Genomic DNA, 24,968 nt, shown 5'->3' with positions numbered 1-24,968 from the left:
TTGTCCTGGCGTGAGGCGTCCTCTTTCTTAATGCTGCCTCCTCGGCACACCACCGCGTAGAAGAGGGCGCTCGCCACAACCGTCTGATAGAACATCTGCAGCACCTTATTGCAGATGTTGAAGGACGCCAGCCTTCTAAGGAAGTATAGTCAGCTCTGTCCTCTCTTGCACAGAGAATCAGTATTGGCAGTCCAGTCCAGTTTATCATCCAGCTGCACTCCCAGGTATTTATAGGTCTGCAACATCTGCACACAGTCACCTCTGATGATCACGGGGTCCATGAGGGGCCTGGGCCTCCTAAAATCCACCACCAGCTCCTTGGTTTTGCTGGTGTTCAGGTGTAGGTGGTTTGAGTCGCACCATTTAACAAAGTCCTTGATTAGGTTCCTATACTCCTCCTCCTGCCCACTCCTGATGCAGCCCACGATAGCAGTGTCATCAGTGAACTTTTGGACATGGCAGGACTCTGGGTTGTACTGGAAGTCCAATCAGACTATGCGACTCTTCAATTCCACCTCGGTTGGGTAAACATTAACATTATTCAAAGTTATTGTCTGATTTAATATTGTTTTTTATCAGTAGGCTGCTGCTGGAGTATGTGAATTTCCCCTTGGGCATTAATAAAGTATCTATCTATCTATCTATCTATCTATCTATCTATCTATCTATCTATCTATCTATCTATCTATCTATCTATCTATCTATCTATCTATCTATCTATCTATCTATCTATCTATCTATCTATCTATCTATCTATCTATCTATCTATCTAATATCATGTGTGGGTTGGCATTTGGCTTGTCTGGGGGGCCAACAAATGTCCATCCAATCATCCCCATTTTTGTAGGGGGGTCAAATAATAATAACAACATAGTTTTAAATAACATATAAAAGCAAAAATTGTGTCATAAATCATAACCTATTGTTCAATAAAATTACCAGAGGCAATGGAACTTGTATTATTATTTTTTGTGAACAAATGTAGAACTACATCTACAAAGTAAATATCAATACAAAGTCAAATGTATACAACATATGAGAGCAAGAACAGAAACGTGGCTTATTGTAGTCATCGGATGCTATAGGACATCAGTTTCCAGTGTTTAACCTGGATATTATCTACAGGACCAGTCTGCGGTTACTCTTGGCAAATTCTGAAATAAATTCATTCATGTCTAGATTTTCTGTGATGTTTCTCTCATGTGCCAGAATGACTACATTTCTCTTCCTTGAATGCAGCATTGTTCGGCGGAGTGGAGTGAGAATGCGGTTCATAGTAGAGAAAGAGCTTTCGCATGCAGCTGAATACACACCAATGATGAGTGCTGTGATGCAGACATGGCTCTGACGTGCAGGATACTAGACGCGTGTTTGTGGAAGCCGCCACCTTCTTTTTCTAGAGCTTTTTTCCAATTAGTGTAGCCGTGTTTGGTGAATATGTCCTCGCGGTCCGAATTGGAAACACTAAATTTGTGGCAGGCAAAGCAAAAGCTGCCATCACGGACAACAGAATATTCAAGCCATGGTCGAGTCTGATACCAGCTTGCACTAAAACATCTGAGTGTCTTTCCGAATGCTCTCTTGGGATATTTAATTAAAATGGGTTGGGATGGGCTATCCATATTTAAGTCAGGCAGACCAGACTGTATATTTTGTTGAAGGCAGAGGTTTGGAGTACCCGACACGGGCGCAGAGCTGGAGGATTGTGTAGGCTTATCTACATCTTTTGGAGTTTCAGTTCCTGATGTGGGTCCTCTGTGCTTCGTGTTGGTAGCAGCGGTCCTGGGCTTAACCGTGGAGCCAGCAGCTTGCAGAGGGACAGAGGTTGAAGATGTCTGCTTTTTAATAAGCCCCCTATGCATAGCCTTTGGTGTTACCAACCAGAAAATAAAAGAAGAATGGAACGTATATGCTGTTTTAATTAAAGAATACGGTCAACATGTTCAAAACATGCTGCAAAATGTGCGGCGAAGTGAACTGTGAGCAGCACGGTGCTTGTCTAGTGGAGGAGGCACTGACGGATATGCTGCCAAATTCAAACGGGCCGATTGGAAAGCAACTCAGTTTTGAAAATCAAATGTTATTCTTCTCCAGAGTTTTCATTGGACAGACAGACCATTTCGCAGGGGGGGCACTGCCCCCCCAGCCCCCCCGTGGTCACACATCTATCTATCTATCTATCTATCTATCTATCTATCTATCTATCTATCTATCTATCTATCTAAAACCCAGACCACTTACTATGTTTCCCGAGTTCTGTGTCCGTCTCAATTCTGTACACATCTATGCCGCATATTTTGCCTTTTGCAGCCAGGGCTCAAGCATACAGGTGGCTGACCCAAACCTTTTTTCTGTGTGTCAAGGCTCTGTACTGTATTTCACAACAGCATTCATGAAAATATCAACTGTAAAATATGCATTTGAAGTAAACAGTGTGTCACACTCTGTCAAAAGGACCGTCATGAAGAGAGCTGATAACGGAGAGCCACAGGAAATGCAGATTTCAGTACTCAAAACACCCGAATCAACAAATCTGCCTAATGACACCAGTAAAACATGGACAAGGCTGAACAACATCCACACTCTGACTGCACGTCTAAATGAACAACTAAAGAAATTGAACATGATGGTCAAATCGGAAGTGCAAACACGGCCCTGACAAAATGGTAGCGCTGCTGCCTCGCAGTTAGGAGACCCGAGTTCGCTTCCCTGGTCCTCCCTGCATGGAGTTTGCATGTTCTCCCCGTGTCAGCGTGGGTTTCCTCCTGGTGTTTCCTCCCACAGTCAAAAAACATGCAGGTTAGGTGGACTTGCGATACTAAATTGGCCCTAGTGTGTGCTTGGTGTGTGGGTATGTTTGTATGTGTCCTGCGGTGGGTTGGCACCCTGCCCGGGATTGGTTCCTGCCCTGTGTTGGCTGGGATTGGCTCCAGTAGACCCCCGTGACCCTGTGTTCGGATTCAGCGGGTTGGAAAATGGATGGATGGATTTTAACACGTGTATGCACAGAGCACAGTGTTTGCCGTTGCTATGTCATATAGTCGTGCAATAGCTAAAATGACAGAAAGATATCACAGCAGACAGAGACACTTCTCGATTTACTGCAGTGGTCTATGTGTGTGCGTGTCGGCCAGTCTCTTTTGTCTAAGCGCTCATTACATCGTGCAAATTAATTATTACGTGTCAGTTACTGAGCTCCTGAGTAGATAGCAGCCATTGTAGCTTTTTTATTTTCCTCAGCATCAAGTCTATTGTTCAGTTTCTTTCACTCTCTCCCTCCCTCAAAACCTCAGCGCCAGTTTAAAATGCACAGACTGGAGAACCTGGAGGTGGGTGTTTTAGGAAGAAGCCCTGTGTGTGTGGCCTTTGCAGCGGCCGCCATTCACTACACACTACTTCACAGGTGGGCCCCGGGTGTATATTCTCGTTTCAGAATCACCTCTGATCCCCGTGAGACCGGCTGATTGTAAGCCCCCTACATTGAATCCTGTGCTAGGAACTTAGATGCGATCCTTCATAGTGACCCTAAATTAGATAAAGGTTTAAATTCTGTAGTTAATGCCTGTTTTTTCCCGCTATGATTGTTTAGCCAAGATCAAGCCCCCCCTTTTCATCTGCTTCTGATCTTGAAAATGTGACTCCTGCCTTCATCTCTTCATGCCTGGACTGCTGCAACACATTATGGACTGAAGTTACCCAGCAGTCTCTTTCTCATTTACAACTTGTATAAAATACTGCTGCTAGACTTTTGAGGGCCAGAGGTAAGTGTCACCATATTTCTTCTATGTTAGCCACCTTTCATTGGTTTCCGGTTCGCTGCAGGGTCGATTTTAAGTTTCTATTGTTTGTTTTTAAGTCCCTAAATTCTTTAGCACCTTCCTATCTTTATAACTTTTTACATCGTTACATTCCACCTCAATTTAGATCCTCTGATCAGTCGCTGTTAGTGATACTGAGGCCTCGATCACAACTTAAAGGTGAGTGTGACTTTACACTACCTGCTCATGCCAGGTCTGTAAGAAACCTAAATTTATTTTAGTGAGTACTACTTTGGTCAACATTGGTTGTTTTAAATGTACTTTATAAATAAACATAAATTAAACTACTACGCTCAATGGCTGCCTCCTCAGGAAAAATACTGATCGATATCACTTCAGCGTCACTTCCACTCAACACAACGACAATGTGTGCCCTCTAGTGGCATGTCCTGTGCTTGGTCAGGTGCCAGGGGTCTCAAACCTTTTCTGTGGCCCTGTGGCACACTCTCTCTGTATATGGTAAGGACCGAAAGACATGCAGAGATTCTACACAGGTCACTAAGGGGTCCGTCTGGGTGCACCTCGTACAAGACGGTGACAGTGATATCCTCCTTTCACTTGCTCGAGTGGTACGGGTCAGCTGATAAAACAGGAGCCAAGATACAATTAGAAGAGAAAGGCAAGGAAGAGGAGGGCAGAATCAAATTTTAATTATCTGCAAGTGACCTCTCGAGAAGCGCCACGTTCTGAAAAGAAATCCTACTTCACACAGCGATAAAGGACGCCTTTCGCGGCCCATAAAATCCCACGTTGCAGTAACTCGAAAGCGATCACCACTCGGCTCTGCACGACAAGATCCCTATCTGCCTTCTGCTTAATTGCTTTGCCTCGGTTGATAGGTCTGGCGTTTCTAGCCGCCACATTTCTTGGTGCAAAGGGCATTGCATTGAATGAAGACGCCCTGTAAAGCTATAGTGAAATACCAATGTGTCGAGGGGTCTTTGGCAGAGGTGGGCTATGTTGTCTTTACAGGCAGACTGCATTTGTGTAATGTGTGTAGTGACATCCTTCAAATGTCCTGCAACTCTGCAATAGCCAGTGGTGTGCTGGGCTGGTAACATCACTTCAAGAGAAGCCCACTGAGTCAACAAGCTGGAAACGAAGGTGGGCTCAGTTAGGGGGCATATTCTGGACCCTCTGCAGAAAAGAATGAGAATAAAACTGATGACCTTTATGAAGAAAGCTCCACACCTTCTCTGTGACACACTAGCATTGGGGACTGTTAGACAGTAAATTATCTTATCTATTATATAGTGCCTATCTATCTATCTATCTATCTATCTATCTATCTATCTATCTATCTATCTATCTATCTATCTATCTATCTATCTATCTATCTATCTATCTATCTATCTATCTATCTATCTATCTATCTATCTATTATTATAGTGCCTTTCATCTATCTATCTATCTATCTATCTATCTATCTATCTATCTATCTATCTATCTATCTATCTATCTATCTATCTATCTATCTATCTATTATATAGTGCCTTTCATCTATCTATCTATCTATCTATCTATCTATCTATCTATCTATCTATCTATCTATCTATCTATCTATCTATCTATCTATCTATTATATAGTGCCTTTCATTATCTATCTATCTATCTATCTATCTATCTATCTATCTATCTATCTATCTATCTATCTATCTATCTATCTATCTATCTATCTATCTATCTATCTATCTATCTATCTATTCCTCTTCCTTTATTTATCTTTAATCTCTGAAAATTAAATAGACTGAAAAAGCAGGAACGAGAACGAGCTACCGTTTAATTCATTGTGTATTATAAGTATTGTGGCCAGATTTTAATGAAAATAAAATGAGTGTGACGAAATACTTTTACATCCTAACCAGAAGTATATTTTGTGTCCATAAGTGGCTTTCAGTCTGTCGTACATGGCTGGGGGTCAGATCCAGCCGGGACGCCTGGAAGGACGGAGTTGTGGCATATTTGTCCTCCGGGCCACAATGGGGCAACCGCCCTGGAGTAGAAGAGGCCCACGGAAGGAGAGCAGTGAGGCTTAAGACCGTTGGGACCGTCTGTCACCGCCAGTGGGCGCCCCGAGCCTCATGACTTATTTACTTCCGCCACACATATGGAGGACGATCCTTCCAGGGTCACCCGGACTGCTTCCAGGTACTCTCCTGATGCTTCCGCCACATCAGGACGTGACATCAGGTAGAGCAGCTGGAGCCCATCCGGGTGAGGATAAGAGGGGCCGCCTCCCTCCTATCAATGAGCTGGAGTCGGGAGCAGGAGCAGGACGAAGCTCCTGGAGAGAGAGTGTAGGTGGCCCAGGGAAAAGGAGAGAGAAGGCCCAGGAGAAGGGAGACTGGGGCTAGAAGCATTGTGGAGTTGTGCAGGACTATGAGTGTTGTTGTGTGGAAGAAAATAAACAAGTATTTGTATAAAGATGTGGTCTCCAACTGGTGGTGTCCGAGCAATTATCACAAGTCTTATGTTCTATCCGGCTTGGTCTTTGCTACCACATGGTCTTTGATTTGAATACTGACACAGGCTGAATGCTGGTCTCAATATGGCTGCTGAGGTACAGTTGTCTTCGTCATGGAGGAATATGAAGATAGGGACGTGGTGTTCTCTTCATGACAAGATGGTGAGAGAGAGGGGGGGGAAAGGCAGAGTGACCAACTTATACCATTCCAGTAACAAATCCTTTGGTTCATCCAATCCTTTTTCAGGCACAATTTAATTGCAATGACCAAAGTAATAAGTCCACTTGTCCTTTCCTGAGCCATCCACTAATGAAAAAAGCTCATGCAAACTCAGCCCCCAAGTCTAGCATTTTCTGTAGTTCTCAGCAAACAGGAAAGAAATCAACAATTAAATCATAAACCTGGCCCTGATGGTGCTTTCCTCATCAATGAAACTCTGGGGGTAGAAAACTGGTTTGTCCAACTTCCTGACTCCTTAAGATTAGAAGTAAAGATGTAAAAATATTTATCAACTTATATTCTACAGTATATATCACTCATGTTCCACTCCACTATGCACGCAAATGAAAATAACATGACATGAGCGGAGTAGCACATCAGGCCTTGCCCAAGTCAATCCCTTTCCTCTATCCCATGAGCAGCAACAAGAACTTTCTTGACAAAAATGCAATACATCAGCACTCTCTGGAAAGACCAGTTGCGACATTTTCAATTGTGATGAGCAAACCACATGGAGTTCACATTGCTGTAAATCTGGTAAAATAACAGTAATGTGGGTGGCACGGTGGTGCAGTGGTGGCGCTGCTGCCTCACAGTAAGGAGACCTGGGTTCGCTTCCTGGGTTCTCCCTGCGTGGCGTTTGGTTTGCTCCGGGTGCTCCAGTTTCTTCCCATAGTCCAAAGACATGCAGGTTATGTGCATTGCAATCCTAAATTGTCCCTAGTGTGTGGGTGTGTGTGTGCCCTGTGGTGGGTTGGCACCCTGTCTGGGGTTTGTTTCCTGCCTTTCACCCTGTGTTGGCTGGGATTGGCTCCAACAGACCCCCGTGACCCTGTGTTAGGATATAGCAGGTTGGATGATGACTGACTGACAGTAATGTTCGGAACGCTTCTTGCACTTGGCTAAATGCATTGAAGTCAGTGGAGAAGAAGAAACTAAATTAGTTTTGAGAAGATTAAAACAGTGCAATGGTCTTTTAGGTGTCCCAGAGGGCTAGGGAAGCATCTGCCAACTATGGTGGACCAATCATTTTGAGATAGCAGTGCTGAACACAGGGCTGTAGTGCCAACGGAGATGGAATGATAACCACAAACAAAATACAAGAAATGGACACCAACTAACCAATAAGTAAAAATATATATGAATATGTATATATATATACATATATAGTGTATATCTATATATAAAAGAAAATCCTGGAATGGAAAGCAAATGCAAGGCTACGATACGTGATAATCTCGAAAGACATTTTAAAGACCCACGAGACCAAGGAGACTTGCCACGGTGCGTCTCGCGGGGACCGTAAACATGAGACTTGGTGCCAAGAGATTGTCCCAGGGCCGTAGCAAAAAGGACAGCGGCTGTACAGGCTTTAAAAAGATCGAAGGGCATTGCTACAGCAGATACCCCAACCAAACACGAGCAGCGTTATACATCCTACAAGAAAGAATTCAACCACGCCTGGGGCCAGTAATAAAAGACAGGTATTGCTTTCACAATGTCACGCGAGACCAGGCAGTGAGCCATCATTTAAAACAAGTCAGCAGACCTCTAAGCTAGCAGTTGTTGGATTGCTTTTGGCAGGCAAGCATCATGTACTCTGAGCTCTTAAAACAACGACATGCGACAGGCAGAAGAGGCAGCTAGCAAGCAGCAAAAAGACAGCAAATGATCCAAAGGCATATCCTTAGCGTACGTTCAGCCGCAACGCCCTTCACAACACGAGCAGTATTATACGTCTGGGAAGAAAGAGATGTATACTCGTGCGGGGCAGGAAATAAAGAAACAAGTATTGTTTTTACAAACGTTTTTAAAGTAAAAGTGAAAATAATGCATATGTAACAATTCACAAGAAAATAACAATCTCTTTAAATTGTAGATTTGCCTGCCTAAGGTAAAGTCATCCCTGATGAATGGGGGACGTGGGAATGAGGGGTCCTTTCATCGGATTAGCGCTATTCAGATGTGGAATGGCAAAATGGGGGGAGGCAGCTTGATGAATGAGGTCTCCAGGACTTAATACAAATCCAAATCATATTATGTGATATCATCTAATGTGAAATTCTACTCCGAACTTCTAGAATTTTAATTTTTATACTGTATTGAGGATTTATTCTGTTCTGTGTATTGTATCATATTGTATTGACCCCCTTCTTTTAACATCCACTGCACCGCCCAACCTACCTGGAAAGAGGTCTCTCTTTGAACTGCCTTTCCTGAGGTTTCTTCCTTTTTTTTCCCTACATGTGTTTTTTTGGGAGTTTTTTCTGGTCTTCTTAGAGGGTCAAGGGCTGGGGGGCTGTCAAGAGGCAGGGGCTGTTAAAGCACATTGCGGCACTTCTTGTGTGATTTTGGGCGATACAAAAATAAATTGTATTGTATTTTCCGGTAAAACCAAACATGGGGGTGGGCGAGCGAAGCGAGCAGGGGGCAGAGCTCCCCTAGTATTGTAAAATGATCAGACTTGACACACTCAAAAAGGTTTGGGGGCAGCCACCTGTGTATTGTTCCTGGCTGCAATGGGTTTTGAAAAGTAGACAGAAGTGCCTTTGATGGAGTCCAAAAGTGGGAACTGCGTCTAGTTTGTCAAAACTGGAAGTGACCTATGAGAACCAAAAATGACCTTCTTCTGATGTTTCTTTCAGACACCGGAACAGGAAGTGACATCCTCAGTGATGTGTCAGGCAGGATTTCCTGCATATGGTCTGCAGAGACAACAGAAGACGTTTTAGCACACCAATGCCACCACCCTGGCCTGGGGAAAAATATACCAATAATTATCTGTTAAGGATCTCTTTGTATACCATGTTGTCAGTTTGGCCCTCCAGTTGTAATATGACCAAACTGTGCGCTGAGCTTACTCTTGAGTATGCAACGATAGTTGCCCATGTGAAGAGCAATCTTGCCTCAAATCAATGCCAACCTCTTGGTAGGGTCTGATCCTGAGACTTATTAACTCTTTGAGGGCTGAATATTCTTTCCAAATAGCATAGTTTCTGAAAAGCAGAAATCAATATGAAATGTCTGTTCCTGCATGCTGCGGCTGCCACTGCCAAGAATGTGCGGCAGGCTTGCTGCCAGGCTGTCTTCGTGTGGCTGGGGCAGCATCGGTCAGCGGTCATGGTCTCAGTGCATTGCCATCCAGGTTTCTACCTCTTATCATTGTTAAGTGCCAGTCCTCCTGGCCCAACATTTGCTGTAGGCGTGTCAGCTACATGAACCTGTGCAGCACCACGATTAGCTGGGGACCAGTCAGCTGAAGCTGGAAGCTCACATTCGTTTTCGATCACTTGTATCAAAATCGGAGTCTGACAAGGTCATAGTCCAGTTCAGAGAAAATAGGCAAAACTTCGTCCATGGGGTACTTTGCTTTACGCATTCACTTTGATCTCTCGCCAGATGTCAGTGCCATTGTTGCTCTTGTTTGTGCCTTACTACTTACACAAGTGCTGGAAATCACGGTCAAACCAATGAAGCTAACTTTCCTTCTAGCAATGAGAGTCCTACTAAAACATAACGGGTTGGTTCTGTCACAGTTTACACTTGATTACCATCGTCAACTCCTCCTTCTTTGACAAAAGTCAACATCAGCCCTGAAAGAGTTAATTGTCATTGCAAAGCAGAGCCTTACTGAAATTGGAGGCGTTTGAATTGAAATGGGTTTCATCGATAACTTTCGCATCCAGCTTTTGAGAGTTTTAAACATTCATAAACATCAAAGTGTCCACTACTCAAATCGTCACCTGTGAAGCTAAGATGTTTAAGAGGCATTGGTGGTTGTCCAAAGGTGTAAAATATTTGGCCATTTCGGTACACTTGAAAGCGACAACCGAAAAATTCAGCGGCAGTCATCAACTCACATGCAGAACCATAGGTGAAGGGCTTAAGCATTTCACTCTTCTAGTGCTCCTGTGTAGTATAATTATCTCCTGTACCGTCATCAGTCCACATCTTGAACCTGTCCCAGTCATTCAATACATAAGACACAATGTTCTTCTGGATATCAAGAGTGAGCCTGATATGGCCGTGCAATATGTAACACAGAGAATGGAAAAGGCAGTCGTCATCACCGGGAATGGAAACCACTCGGTAAGTGACAGTTCTTTGATTGATGGTGATCACTGTGATAGACATGTTAATGGGGGTACGGTTGGAACGATAAAGGAAATGGCTACCTGAACAATGTAAACTAAGTCTAAAATACCTACACAATAACTATAATCGTAATAAACGAACAATAAAACAGCAGAGAAGCCGTGGATTAAATAAAAAGGCTGCAGTTATCTTCAATACTTCTAAGCTTGGATGGTACTGAGTTCCAAAGCAACTGAATGCTCTGCTCCCCATGGTGGTAAGACGGATGAAGGGGACAGTCAAGTGGATGGAGGAAGAGGATCTAAGGGTACGGGAGGGAATGTCAACATGGAGGAGGTCAGACAGATATGAAGGGGCGAGGGTGTGGAGAGCCTTAAAAGTTAACAGCAGAATTTTGAATTGAATGTGGAACTGAACTGGAAGCCAATGACGCTGCTGCAAGACGGGAGTGATATGGTGAACAGAGGGGGTTCTAGTAATGGTGTGGGTGGGCAGTTGAATTCTGGACCAGTTGAAGCTTATAAAGAGATTTGCAAGAAAGACCAAAGAAAAGGGAATTGCAATAATCCAGACGAGAAGTGACAGGGCTATGAACGAGGATAGCAGGGGAGTGGGGAGTGAAGGAGGGGCGAATACGATTAACGTTATGCACACCAGGAGATGTGGGACTGAAAAGATAAAGTACTGTCAAGGATGACACCTGTGGGGAAGGAGAGACAGAGGAATTCTCAATAACAAATGACAAATGATCAGTTTTGGATAATGCTGATTTGGTACCAATGAGGAGAACCTCAGTTTTGTCTCGTTTTAATTTAAGAAAATTTGAAGAAAACCAGGATTTGATTTCTGCTATGCAATCAATAAGTGAGGAGGGTGGAAAGGAAACAGCAGGTTTGCTAGTGAGAAAGAGCTGGGTGTCATCAGCATAACAATGGAAGCTAATGTTATATTTACTAAAGATATTACCAAAGGGGAAGGAGGTAAATAATGAAAAGGAGAGGCCCCAGGACAGAGCCCACCTGAAGTAACAGCGGTGGGTTGGGATGTGAAAGTTTTAAGCTGAACAAACTGAGTGCGGCCTGAGAGGTATAGGATCTGAACCAATCTAGTGGAGTGTGTGGGTAATGCCAATCGAAGAAAATCTATTAAGACAGTGGTTCTCAAACTGTGAAGGGCACGAAGTAACAAAAAGGGGGGCACGAAGATGTGAAAAAAAGAAAACAAGAATCAAAAATATGAAAAATACATCTATTGAAACCAAACCAAATTAACTTAAACTACATTCTGATACTAGAAAAATAAATATAGAGTTAGATAAATGTCGATAAATGTTAAGTAGGTATAATAAAATATGCATCTATGATATATCATTAATTAAAAAAAAACAAATTGGTATTAGTGGACCCCTTTCAAAAAAACATAAGGGGGGGCGCGATTAAAACTGTTATGAAAACTCGGGTCGAAAATACTTAAAGGTTGAGAAACGCTGAATTAAGAAGAGTAGTGTGACAAATAGTGTCAAAGGCTGCACTCAGATCAAGAAGGATGAGAATAGGAATTAAACCAAAATGAGCTGCCATAAGGAGGTCGTTAGTCATTTTTTATAAGTGCCGTTTCTGTACTGTGCAGGGGACGAAACCAGACTGTAACTGAGATGATTTTGAGATAAATGAGAATGAAGTTGAATAGCCATTGTTTTTTCAAGAATTGTGGCTGCGTCCGCTTTGTGATGTCATGCTGGATTTGCAAAGCATCATGGGGGATTTTGCCAAAAAATGTTCTTCTAACTTGGACACACAGCGAGTTTCCAGGAAAGTATTTGGGGAACAAGGTCACAATGTGTTCACTATGTGAAACGCTTTCTTTTCATCAACACTAGTGCTAATTTTAAAAATGGACTCTTTAAACTGTCGATCATGTTCTTGTTAAAGCTTTTGCTGAAGGAAAAGCATTTTCAAACACAGATGACTGCCATTATAATATTTAATGGAAAACATAATCGCATTGCGTGTTTATTAAGAGAAAGCGACATTTAACGATATAAGCAGATACTCGTCCTGCTGTCAACAATGACTGCTTACGTTTTTGTTGCTAAATGCATCACAACACACTCGGGGCTTCCAGGGTCGCCTGCAACAGAAGCCCAGCACGTTGATGAGATTTACAGGACGATCAGCCCCTCGACGCGCAGCCGCTTAGCAGTTGAGGCACACGTGGCATTCCAGGGGTTAATCGGCGCTCATCTGCACACGGCTCCCTTGTCTCCGTTATGCTATGCCTATAAATTTGCATTAGGAGAGTCGACATAAAAGAGCGCTGCAGATAGATGGGAGCGCTGAAGGAGCAATTTAGGACAGATGTGTTAATTCCAGGGGAGTACATGAAACGTACAAATGGCGAGTGATAAATGAGTGCAGCTAAAATTCAATATGTGCAGCTGCTTGAGACGTGTTTAGAAAATGATTACACGGTACCATCACCGCTACATCCAAGGCATGAAGGCTGATTGATTTAGTGGACGCTTTTTCCAGTTTGGAGGAAATTAGGAGGCGTAGAGTGAAGGCTACAATGTCATGTCAGACCCCTTACGCACTTGAACTTGGAGCGCAGCGCTAACGTCCCGCTGCCACTTCTATTCAGGGAAGTCATCCATGGAATGCCAGATAAGAAAAATGAATGAGAAACGTACCTATAAAAATGATCCACCCCCTTCCCGGACATTTTCTTATTTTATTGTCCTAGAATATGAAATGACAGTGGATAGAGTGCTTGAATATGGGCTGCTGCCTTTCGTGAGTCTTCAACAATCCAAGTTTCTCTGTACCAGCATCTTTTCTTTGTGTACCACTAAGAATGAGAAGTTTTTAGCGAAACAACCCCATAGTTTGATGAGTGTTAATGAGTCTCGAAGCTTCATCTCCCCCAACTCTTTGATCAAATGAGACGTATCACCATAAAAAGAGTATCGCCGTTAATCTGGTCCCACTTCAAGATTTAAATTGGCTTTTTTCACACTGATCATCAGAATCTTCTTCTTTCGGCTGCTCCTGTTAGGGGTTGCCACAGCGGATAATCTTCTTTCATATCTTCCTGTCCTCTGCATCTTGCTCTGTCACACCCATCACCTGCATGTCCTCTCTCACCACATCCATAAACCTTCTCTTAGGCCTTCCTCTTTTCCTCTTCCCTGCCAGTTCTATCCTTAGCATCCTTCTCCCAAAATATCCAGCATCTCTCCTCTCTCTGCACATGTCCAAACCAACACAATCTCACCTCTCTGACTTTGTCTCCAAACTGTCCAACCTGAGCTGACCCTCTAATGTCCTCATTTCTAATCCTATCCATCCTAAGAGTCTTTAATGTCAATGTGAAAACAGATCTCTGCAGATCTCTGGACTCAATTAATTACAAATATAAAACACAAAATAATCGATTGCATAAGTATTCAAGTCAGTATTTAGAAAATGGCAGCCATGGTCGCCTTAAGACTGTGTGCTCAGATCTCTCAGTTTCTCTTGCAGCTTTGCACATCTTCACTCTGCCATTTCTCCATTCTTCTTCTTTGCTAAGCTGCTCGAGCTCTGTCAGGTGTCATGGTGATCGCGAGTGAACAGACTTCCAGACGTCCAGACACAAATTCCCAGGTAGATTAGATCTGGACTCTGATTCAGCTACTCTGGGACATTCACATTGTTATTTTGTTGGCCTGTGGAGCTTTTAAACACCATCTTTGAACACATCACATGATAAAAAACACACCATCTCCACCATGAAGCATGATGGTGGCAATATCAGGGTGTGGAGATGCTTCTCTGCAGTAGGCCCTGGAAGGCTTTTAAGGAGAGTCGAGCATTAAAGAGCTTCGAAGACTGGAAACTAAGGAGTGGATGTCCAGGTGGTGCCCTACTACTAGTATCTGGGGGTCCACATCAGTGACAGACTAGACTGGTCTCATAGCACAGATGAATTACAGTATATAGGAGAAGGCAGAGCAGGATTCTGCTACATTCCCTTAATGTGGGTAACGACTTCCTTCACATCTTCACATCCTTCACAACTCTGTAATGGCAGTGCGACTTTCTATGCTGTGGTGTGCTGGGTTGGTAACATCACTTCAAGAGAGGAACACCAAATCAGCAAATGAAAGGGCAGATTCAGTTATGGGACCTCCTGGAGGTCAGAGAGAGGGAGAGAAGTGAAACAAAACTGAGTGCCATTATGAACAATACTGCACATCCTCTCACACACTAACACTGAGGACTTTCATCCAACAAACTATTTAGTGGAAATGTGTCATGAAACGCAATGGAGGGCTTGTATACCAACAGCAATATACCTTTACTGGGACTGGGACTGTCAAGTCAGAACTTTTATTTCTTTTAATTTTCTTGCCTTATAGTCATTCTGGTTTGTGTTAAGACCATCTATCTATCTATCTATCTATCTATCTATCTATCTATCTATCTATCTATCTATCTATCTATCTATCTATCTATCTATCTATCTATCTATCTATCTATCTATCTATCTATCTATCTATTATATAGTGCTGTCCATTCTATCTATCTATCTATCTATCTATCTATCTATCTATCTATCTATCTATCTATCTATCTATCTATCTATCTATCTATCTATCTATTCTATCTATCTATTATATAGTGCTGTCCATCTATCTATCTATCTATCTATCTATCTATCTATCTATCTATCTATCTATCTATCTATCTATCTATCTATCTATCTATCTATCTATCTATCTATCTATCTATCTATCTATCTATCTTATATAGCACCTTTCATTATCTATCTATCTTATATAGCACCTTTCATTATCTATCTATCTATCTATCTATCTATCTATCTATCTATCTATCTATCTATCTATCTACTATCTATCTATCTATCTATCTATCTATCTATCTATCTATCTATCTATCTATCTATCTATCTATCTATCTATTGTGAAAGAATAAGACATACTCCGATAAAGGTTTGGGGCAGCCACCCGTATAATCTCAAAATCCTTGGCTGAAAAGTTGCAATGAAGAGTAATAGCACTGAAGTGCATACAAACGAGTCCAAAACCAGACTGAGGAATTAGGAAAGAGGGCAGGGTTTTAAAGGGGAAGACAGGAAGTGAGGTCATAAGGATCAGGGATGTGTTCGTTCTCTATTGGACCAAGCCCGGACGTGACGTCAGAGGGACCGGAGCCAGTCAGGTCTCCTTCCATTGGCTCGGTCCCGGAAATGATGTCACGAGAACCAGGTCGAATCTCCCGGGAACGGTCTGCAGGCAAGAGAGAAAAAGAGTCAGTGCACTCCGCCACCTCCCGGTATGTCTCAGAACTGCCGTCCCTCAAGCCCTTTAGCTGCCTCCCATGCGCACGTGTGTGACACTATCTATCTATCAATCTTATATAGCACCTTTCATTATCTATCTATCTATCTATCTATCTATCTATCTATCTATCTATCTATCTATCTATCTATCTATCTATCTATCTATCTATCTATCTATCTATCTATCTATCTATCTATCTATCTATCTATCTATCTATCTATACTCTATCTATCTATCTATCCAAAGAGCTTCTGTAAAAAGTAAATTTCCCCCTGGGGACAACTAAAGTTCTCTGTTTCCTCTTTTCTGGTTCTACACAACACAATATCATCAGCCAAAAGCTTTGCCCCCGGGGGGATTGTTCTTTTATCTCAGGACTCAACACCTCCATAACCAAAACAAAGAGGTAAGAACTTCCAGAAAGATCTCTGCTGCAGACCTCTTCTCAATGGGGTCTTGTCTGTTACCCCAACACCGCTTTAACCGGATGCCATGTGAGCGTCTCTACAAGACTTAATGTCAGCCAAGGTGGCGGCTTTAGGCTGTTTGCCAAGCCTTATTCATTCCAGGAAAGCGACGCTTTTATATCCATTTTTTAGTTGACTTTTTAGTTTCCATGACCATCGCTCCAGCAGCACTGCACATACTGTAAGTCACGGCTGTGCTGTGAGGCCTAACAGGTGAGGCCAGGCCTCAGGCCTGCACAACACATCTCTGCTTTCCACCTTTTGATGTGTGATCAAAAACAGACCTCCATGTACGACTTCTCTAAGAGGTGTGACCAATTGTTTTGACGTTGACGTGACATTTAGGAGAGAACAACCAAATTTGCTGCTATTAAAGGCTGGAAGAGTTCAAAAGCTTTTCCGTCACCGCTGCCTCCAGTGTTACTGTTTCTCAGACACTCGCGACTTCACTTTTGATTATGTCGCTGAAGCTGCCATTGTGTTATAGATGCACCTCGCACTCCAAAGGCTCCTTTCGCAAAGGACTGTTCCCTTCTTGTGAGAAAATTCCCTCAAAATCCCCACTGGATAAGAACCAGGGAAATTTTTTGCATCAGATGAACGCCATTTGTGTTAAGTAAGGTGTTTGCTCATGCCAACCGCTGCTAGGAAGATGGAATTGTTATGTCTACCGTGAAAGAGAGAGAGAGGAAAACACTAACCAGAAGATGAAAGAAAGCCAGTAAATGTGAGTGCACCAGCTGGCAGTTTTAGTGAAGAATGGAATCAAGTAAAGGTAAGGAGATTTATAAATGAGAGAAGATCAAAATCAACCAAGAAGAGCAAGTTCAGGATGCGAAACCAAGTTGGGACGTTGCACAAAACTCAAAAATGAGTCTGTGCCTGCAGCGCGAGTCATATACACAAGGAGGGCTTTGAGGTCACAAAGGAATGAAAACGGTTATAACCAGTAACTAAAACAAAATGGAAAGGAATTAAGGTTAGGGGTTTTGGGATGTATCCTCTGTAATGGATGGCAGACATGGGCTGTTGTTTAAGATCCCTTACCTGGACAGGAGGCCGGTCCACCAATTAGGCCGGGTGGTTCAGGCCACAGCCCGGAGATGGACAGGAATGGATATGCTGGTGTCTGGGAAGGACTTGATAAAGGATCCATAAACTGCCACATACTTGGGGGTCAATGCACCCCCAGACCCCAAATACTTTTTTGCTGCACTTTTTAAGGAAACATCCCAATTCATCAAGAAAAAGCGAAGTTTTAATGGAACACAGATATTTTTTTCATTCAAAGAGCATCCCAATTACTGCAACACTGATCATTTTACACACTGCCAATGAACTGTAAAAACTACTAAAAAAAACTACTGCAACCATCTATTCTTATATGTATGAGGTGCAACAGACACCATTGATGAAATTCAGTAAATCACAGAGCCAACTGCACTTGAACTGACTGCCCACAAATGCACAGAAGGCTAACGCTGATAGTGGCAGGCCAGTCTAGTGCGGCAGCTGAATCCCAGAGACAGTGATGCTGATTCACTAGGGGGCGCCAGTGGTCATCATGAGCTGGCTGCTCAACGAATGTACGGCACGGACTGATCAGCTCTGGCGTGCTGGCAAACTGCACTGGGAACCGACTATAACCGGTTATGGCGTTCAACGAATGTATGTCGCCGAAAATTTTAGGTAGGCTTTGTCATGCTGGCAAATTGTCAGCAAGATGCCAGAATAATTGAAGGACTGGGAAAGACGACTTACTCAGGTTTATTTCCGCTTGGTTGGCTGCTTCCCAGGGTTACGGTACCTCATAAGAACATAAGAAATTTGACAACCAAGAGGAGACCATTCAGTCCATCAAGCATGTTTGTTTAGCTAACGGCCAAGCTGTTCCCTCTAAGGATACCCACAGGGCATGGTGGGAACTGTAGTCCCTTTTGGGTTTCATGGGTGCCGCCATGGGGAGCTGAAGGGTTTAATGGTCCCTTACTGTATGGGACTTCCACGTAAACCAGAAGTGCTTCCAAGGGATATAGTGTTGTGAAACCAGAAGTACTCAGGGGTTCTGGATAAGGGCAGCAGCTCTGCTTCAGTGCGGGAAAGAAGCTGGGCGATGCTCGTCTGGAGGAAGAAAGGAACGGAGAAAAAGAAGAATTGTGCTTATGAATGACCCGTGATGCTATTTACACAATACCAGGACTTGTGTTTGTGAGATTGTTTTCAGGGTGTGGGGTGCTGCAACATCCCCGAGTGGTCACACCTCATACTTGGACAATCCAGGAGATGCCTGACTCTGACCCGTTAAACAATTGTGGTAATGACATAATCCGGCGCACACTCCTGGGTGGTGCCTACAAGGCATACAAAATGACGTATGTTGATCGGCTTCTGGTTTGACATGGAAGGGTTTTCTCGATGAATGGAGCAGCTGAAGGATGGTGTGAGAGAGAGAGAGAGAGAGAGAGAGAGAGAGAGAGAGAGAGAAGAGAGATGTGGCCTCTTCTCAGGGTGGAAAACAGCAGAGAGCCACCTGATAGGCTATTATCTGCAAACTGAGAAGGTTCTGTGCGTGCGTGTGTGTGTGTGTGTGTGTGTGTGTGTGTTTGTCTGTGTGTGTTGAGAAGCCCGGGCGCATACAGCCACCCTATCCCGACACAGACAGGCAGAGACGCGAGTTCCAGTACAACACACACCTTTATTCTTCCATGGGGAAGCGCTTTTCTATAAGCTCCCCACTACTCGACAGAATACAAATAATGCCAACAGTTACAGCACAGTCCTTCCGCCTCCAGTCCTCCATACAAGCTTTGTCCTTCTTCCTTCTGACTCCGGTCATTGAGTAGTGGTGACAGAACCCCCTTTTACAGGACACCAGGAAGGACTCCAGGTATCCACCTACCTGCTGTGGTGGAAGTGCTGCCAAACAGGGCCCAGTAAACGTCCAGGCACCCCCTGAAGGTGGCCATAGGCCCCAGAAGGGTTGAGTTTCCATGATCCCAACCCATGGTCCCGCTGTAAGCCAATGGGGCTGCCCTCTATCGGTCCGGAGGAGAAAATGTCCTGAAAAAAGCTCTCTGCCCTGGTCCTTCCATTATCGGGGCATCCCGGCTGGGGCTCCACCACAGTGTCTAATCCCACAACAGAACAGAGTCTCTCTTGAAAAACAAAATGGTACGAGAAAAGACCAAACTGAAATCAGCATTGCCATATATTATTATCATGTGAAATTCAGGTACAGGAATGAATTCTGTGGTTTTGAAAACTTTAAAGGGAATAAGGCAGAAAAAAAAGATAAATATGAAACCAAATCCTGACTGGCATCACATCTTGTGTCAACTATAGATCAGCTCAAGAAGCCTGTTTTCTTATTTGTCGTCAAATCCTGCCGACTACGCCAATCTTACTCACAGAGCAGGAAAACAATCTGTTATGCTTTACCACAGACAAGAATCCATTGCTTTTTCCCAAAATTGCACACCTATTTACTCATCTTGCAGTATGGAAACACACGTACACAAGAAAATGGTTGGAGAGGCACTGATCTCCCTGTTTAAATACCCAATCATCGGCTTAGGACATAAAGCAGATTTGATATTTTGAATGATGACGAGAAGGAAAAAGTACATCAAAACTCTAGCCAGGTTTTTTTTTACCATTGTGTTACAGCCTGGCTCATTTGTAGTTTCTTTTTAATTTTTCATTCTTTCCTGTTTCAACGCTTACCTGAAACTGGATCATGGGGGCAACAGTCTTAGCAATGAGGTCCTTTCCACAGCTACACTTGTCCACTCACACTTTGAGTTCCCAAGGCGTTTCCTGGCCATCTGGAGATGTAATCCTCCCCGTAAGTCCTGGGTCTTCTCAAAGGTCCCCTCCCACCTATGTGCCCACTAAACCACCACAGGGAGATGTCAAGGAGACAGACGCCCGAACAGCCTCATCTGGCTCCACTCAATGCAGAGGGTCAACAGCTCTACAGCACTGCACGGGAATTTAGACAAAAATTTCACTTGTGAATAATGATGCTAAGATACTCTCCAAAGACCTAGTTAGAAGGATGGAGAAAGTGCTGCCTTCGGTAATATCACAAGATCAAACTGGATTTATCAAGGGTTGACACTTATCCTCCAATCTTCGACGCCTGTTTAATGTAATATACTCACCAACAAAGTCAAACACACCAAAATATTATTATCATTGGATGCAGAAAAAGCATTTGACATGATTGAATGGAAATACATTTTCACTACATTAGAGAAATTTGGGTTTGGCATATTTGTGCATGGATCAAACTACTGTATACCAATCCAGAAGCTTCAGTTTGTATTAACAACATGTGCTCAGACTACTTTAAACAAGAATGTGGTACCAGACAAGGATGCCCCTTGTCACCACTGCTGTTTGCAATCGCCATTGAACCACTGGCAGTTCACTGTCAAAATGCTGATCAGATAAAGGGGATTATCAGAGAAGGACTGGAACAGAAAATTTCTCTATATGCAGATGATATGGTACTGTATATACAGTGCATCCAGAAAGTATTCACAGCGCATCACTTTTTCCACATTTTGTTATGTTACAGCCTTATTCCAAAATGGATTAAATTCATTTTTTTCCTCAGAACACCCCATAATGACAACGTGAAAAAAGTTTACTTGAGATTTTTGCTAATTTATTAAAAATAAAAAAAACTGAGAAATCCCAAGTACATAAGTATTCACAGCCTTTGCTCAATACTTTGTCGATGCACCTTTGGCAGCAATTACAGCTTCAAGTCTTTTTGAATATGATGCCACAAGCTTGGCACACCTATCCTTGGCCAGTTTCGCCCATTCCTCTTTGCAGCACCTCTCAAGCTCCATCAGGTTGGATGGGAAGCGTCGGTGCACAGCCATTTTAAGATCTCTCCAGAGATGTTCAATCGGATTCAAGTCTGGGCTCTGGCTGGGCCACTCAAGGACATTCACAGAGTTGTCCTGAAGCCACTCCTTTGATATCTTGGCTGTGTGCTTAGGGTCGTTGTCCTGCTGAAAGATGAACCGTCGCCCCAGTCTGAGGTCAAGAGCGCTCTGGAGCAGGTTTTCATCCAGGATGTCTCTGTACATTGCTGTAGTCATCTTTCCCTTTATCCTGACTAGTCTCCCAGTTCCTGAAAAACATCCCCACAGCATGATGCTGCCACCACCATGCTTCACTGTAGGGATGGTGCCTGGTTTCCTCCAAACGTGACCCTGGCATTCACACCAAAGAGTTCAATCTTTGTTTCATCCTTTTGGCAAACTCCAGGTGGGCTGCCATGTGCCTTTTACTAAGGAGTGGCTTCCGTCTGGCCACTCTACCATACAGGCCTGATTGGTGGATTGCCGCAGAGATGGTTGTCCTTCTAGAAGGTTCTCCTCTCTCCACAGAGGACCTCTGGAGCTCTGACAGAGTGACCATTGGGTTCTTGGTCACCTCCCTGACTAAGGCCCTTCTCCCCCGATCGCTCAGTTTAGATGGCCGGCCAGCTCTAGGAAGAGTCCTGGTGGTTTCGAAGTTCTTCCACTTACGGATGATGGAGGCCACTGTGCTCATTGGGACCTTCAAAGCAGCAGAAATTTTTTTTTTAGACAGGTGTGTGCCTTTCCAAATCATGTCCAATCAACTGAATTTACCACAGGTGGACTCCAATTAAGCTGCAGAAACATCTCAAGGATGATCAGGGGAAACAGGATGCACTTGAGCTCAATTTTGAGCTTCACGGCAAACAAAGGCTGTGAATACTTATGTACATGTGCTTTCTCAATTTTTTTATTTTTAATAAATTTGCAAAAACTTCAAGTAAACTTTTTTCACGTTGTCATTATGGGGTGTTGTGTGTAGATTTCTCAGGAAAAAAATGAATTTAATCCATTTTGGAATAAGGCTGTAACATAACAAAATGTGGAAAAAGTGATGCTCTGTGAATACTTTCCGGATGCACTGTATCAGACCCACAAAATTCTGTGCCTGCAGTCTTAACAGCACTTACAGAATTTCAAAAGATCTCTGGTCTCAGAATTAATCTGAATAAAAGTGTACTCTTTCCAGTGAATTCTCAAGCATACAATATCATATTGGACACCTTTCCTTTTATTATAGCAGATCAGTTTAAATACCTAGGGGTAAACATCACAAGTAAACATAAAGCTCTTTATCAACAAAATTTCACCGGTTGTATGGAAAAAAGTTAAGCAAGACTTGCATAGATGGTCAACACCTCTGGAATAATTAACGTTGTTACGATGAATAATCCTTCCTAAGCTTCTTTTTTATTTCAAAACATTCCAATTATACATCAATAAATCATTCTTTCAGCAATTAGATTCAACAATAACCTAATTTATATGGAACTCAAAACATCCAACATATCCAAAGAGCGACTCTACAAAGACCTAAGGCAGAAGGTGGCATGGCTTCTACCTAACTTTCAGTTTTATTACTGGGCAGCAAACATACAAGCTATAAAAACCTGGACACAAATAGATGAACATACACAGCCCTGGTCCACAATAGAAGTAAAATCCTGCAGTACTTCTTTATATTCCGTGCTTTGTGCCCCCAACAAATGCAAGGTATCGCCAATATACTAATAACCCAATTGTGCTTCACTCACTCAGAATATGGAACCAATTTAGAATGCATTTTAAGATGGAGAAGCTTTTATCTCTGGCACCTCTGCAAGAGAACCACCTCTTTCAACCCTCACAAACATATGCAGTTTGTTAATGTCTGGAAAAGATTTGGGATTAATTGCTTAGAGATCTTTATATAGACAACATCTTTGCATCCGACGAAACAATTACATTCCAAATTTAACCTTCCAGCTACACACCTCTTTCACTATCTTCAAATTAGGAACTTTGTTAAACAGAACCTGCCCGATTTTCCTCCTCTTGCACACTTGTCCATGCTGGAAAAAATATTTCTCAATTTCAAGGACTTAGACTTAGACGTTGTTAAATGGTGCTACTCAAACCCACCTACAACTGAGCACCAGCAAAAACCAAGGGGGCTGGTGGTGGATTTTAGGAGGCCCAGGACCCCTCATATACCCCCGTGATCATCAAAGGTGACTGTGAGCAGGATGGTGCCAGACCTATAAATATCTGGGAGTGCAGCTGGATGATAAATTAGACTGGACTGCCAATACTGATGCGCTGTGCAAGAAAGGACAGAGCCGACTATACTTCCTTAGAAGGGCTGGCGTCCTTCAACATCGGCAATGAGATGCTGCAGATGTTTTATCAGGATGGTTTGTGGCGAGCACCCTCTTCTACACGGTGGTGTGCTGGGGAGGCAGCATTAAGAGGGGAAAGACGCCTCACGCCTTGGACAAACTGGTGATGGAAGGCAGGCTCTATTGTTGGCATGGAGGGCTGGAACAGTTTAACATCTGTGGGCAGAGGCGAAGGGCGCTCAGCAGGCTCCTATCAATTATGGAGAATCCACTGCATCCACTAAAACAGTGTCATCTCCAGACAGAAGAGCAGCTTCAGCGACAGACTGCTGTCACCGTCCTGCTCCACTGACAGGAATGAGGAGATCATACCTCCCACAAATCATGTGACTCTTCAATTCCACCCGGGGGGGGGGTAGGCGTTAATATTTAACATTGTTACAAAGTTATTGTCTGGTTTTTTTACCTGCATTATTATCATTCTTTAATTTAATATTATTTATTGTATCAGTATGCTGCTGCTGGAGAATAATGAATTTCGCCTTGGGATTAATAAAGTATCATATCTATCTATCTATCTATCTACTATCTATCTATCTATCTTTCTATCTATCTATCTATCTATCTATCTATCAATCTATCTATCTATCTATCTATCTATCTATCTATCTATCTTTCTATCTATCTATCTATCTATCTATCTATCTATCTATCTAGACACCATCTCTGCAATATATAAAATTATTTTACAGGTCCCTCCCTTTCAAGATCCAAGAGGACAATGGGAAAAAAGATCTCTTAATCAATATATCAGAAAGGGAGTGGAATGTAGCAATGCAGAGAATTCACTTCGAGCTCCATATGCACAAAGCATGCAATTATTCAACTCAAAATTATATATCGAGCACAATCAGTCTCGCCTAAAACTCTCCAAAATGGTTTCCTGGGTAAGATCTAACCTGCGAACGTGTGCAATCAAGTCCCAGCCTCACTGGGTCACATGTTAACATTAACATGCGCCAAATTAACATCATTTTGGACCAAAATTTTTAAGTGCCTCTCAGACAGCCTTGGTGTCACAGTCCCTCCTAACCCATTAACAGCTGTGTTTTGGTGTTCTTCCAGATGGGTTTAAATTGGAGAAGGACAAACTAATTGTGATTGCATTCACTACACTTTTGGCAACGCAGGATTTATATTTGCTGAACTGGAAGAATCCTAATGATCATCTTTTATAGTCAGTTAGAGGTTCTGTACAGAATTTTTTTAAAACCTGGCAGGATATAATCAATAAAATTTTAGAATAAGCTCTTAAAGCACCGAGGAAGCAATTATCCTCCGCATCACTTTTCTCTCCATTCA

Source organism: Erpetoichthys calabaricus, chromosome 2 (genome assembly GCF_900747795.2).
Source record: "Erpetoichthys calabaricus chromosome 2, fErpCal1.3, whole genome shotgun sequence".
NCBI classification, from domain to species: Eukaryota; Metazoa; Chordata; class Cladistia; order Polypteriformes; family Polypteridae; genus Erpetoichthys; species Erpetoichthys calabaricus.
The sequence above is the reverse complement of the archived record's forward strand: the minus strand, read 5'-3'. Positions refer to the sequence as shown.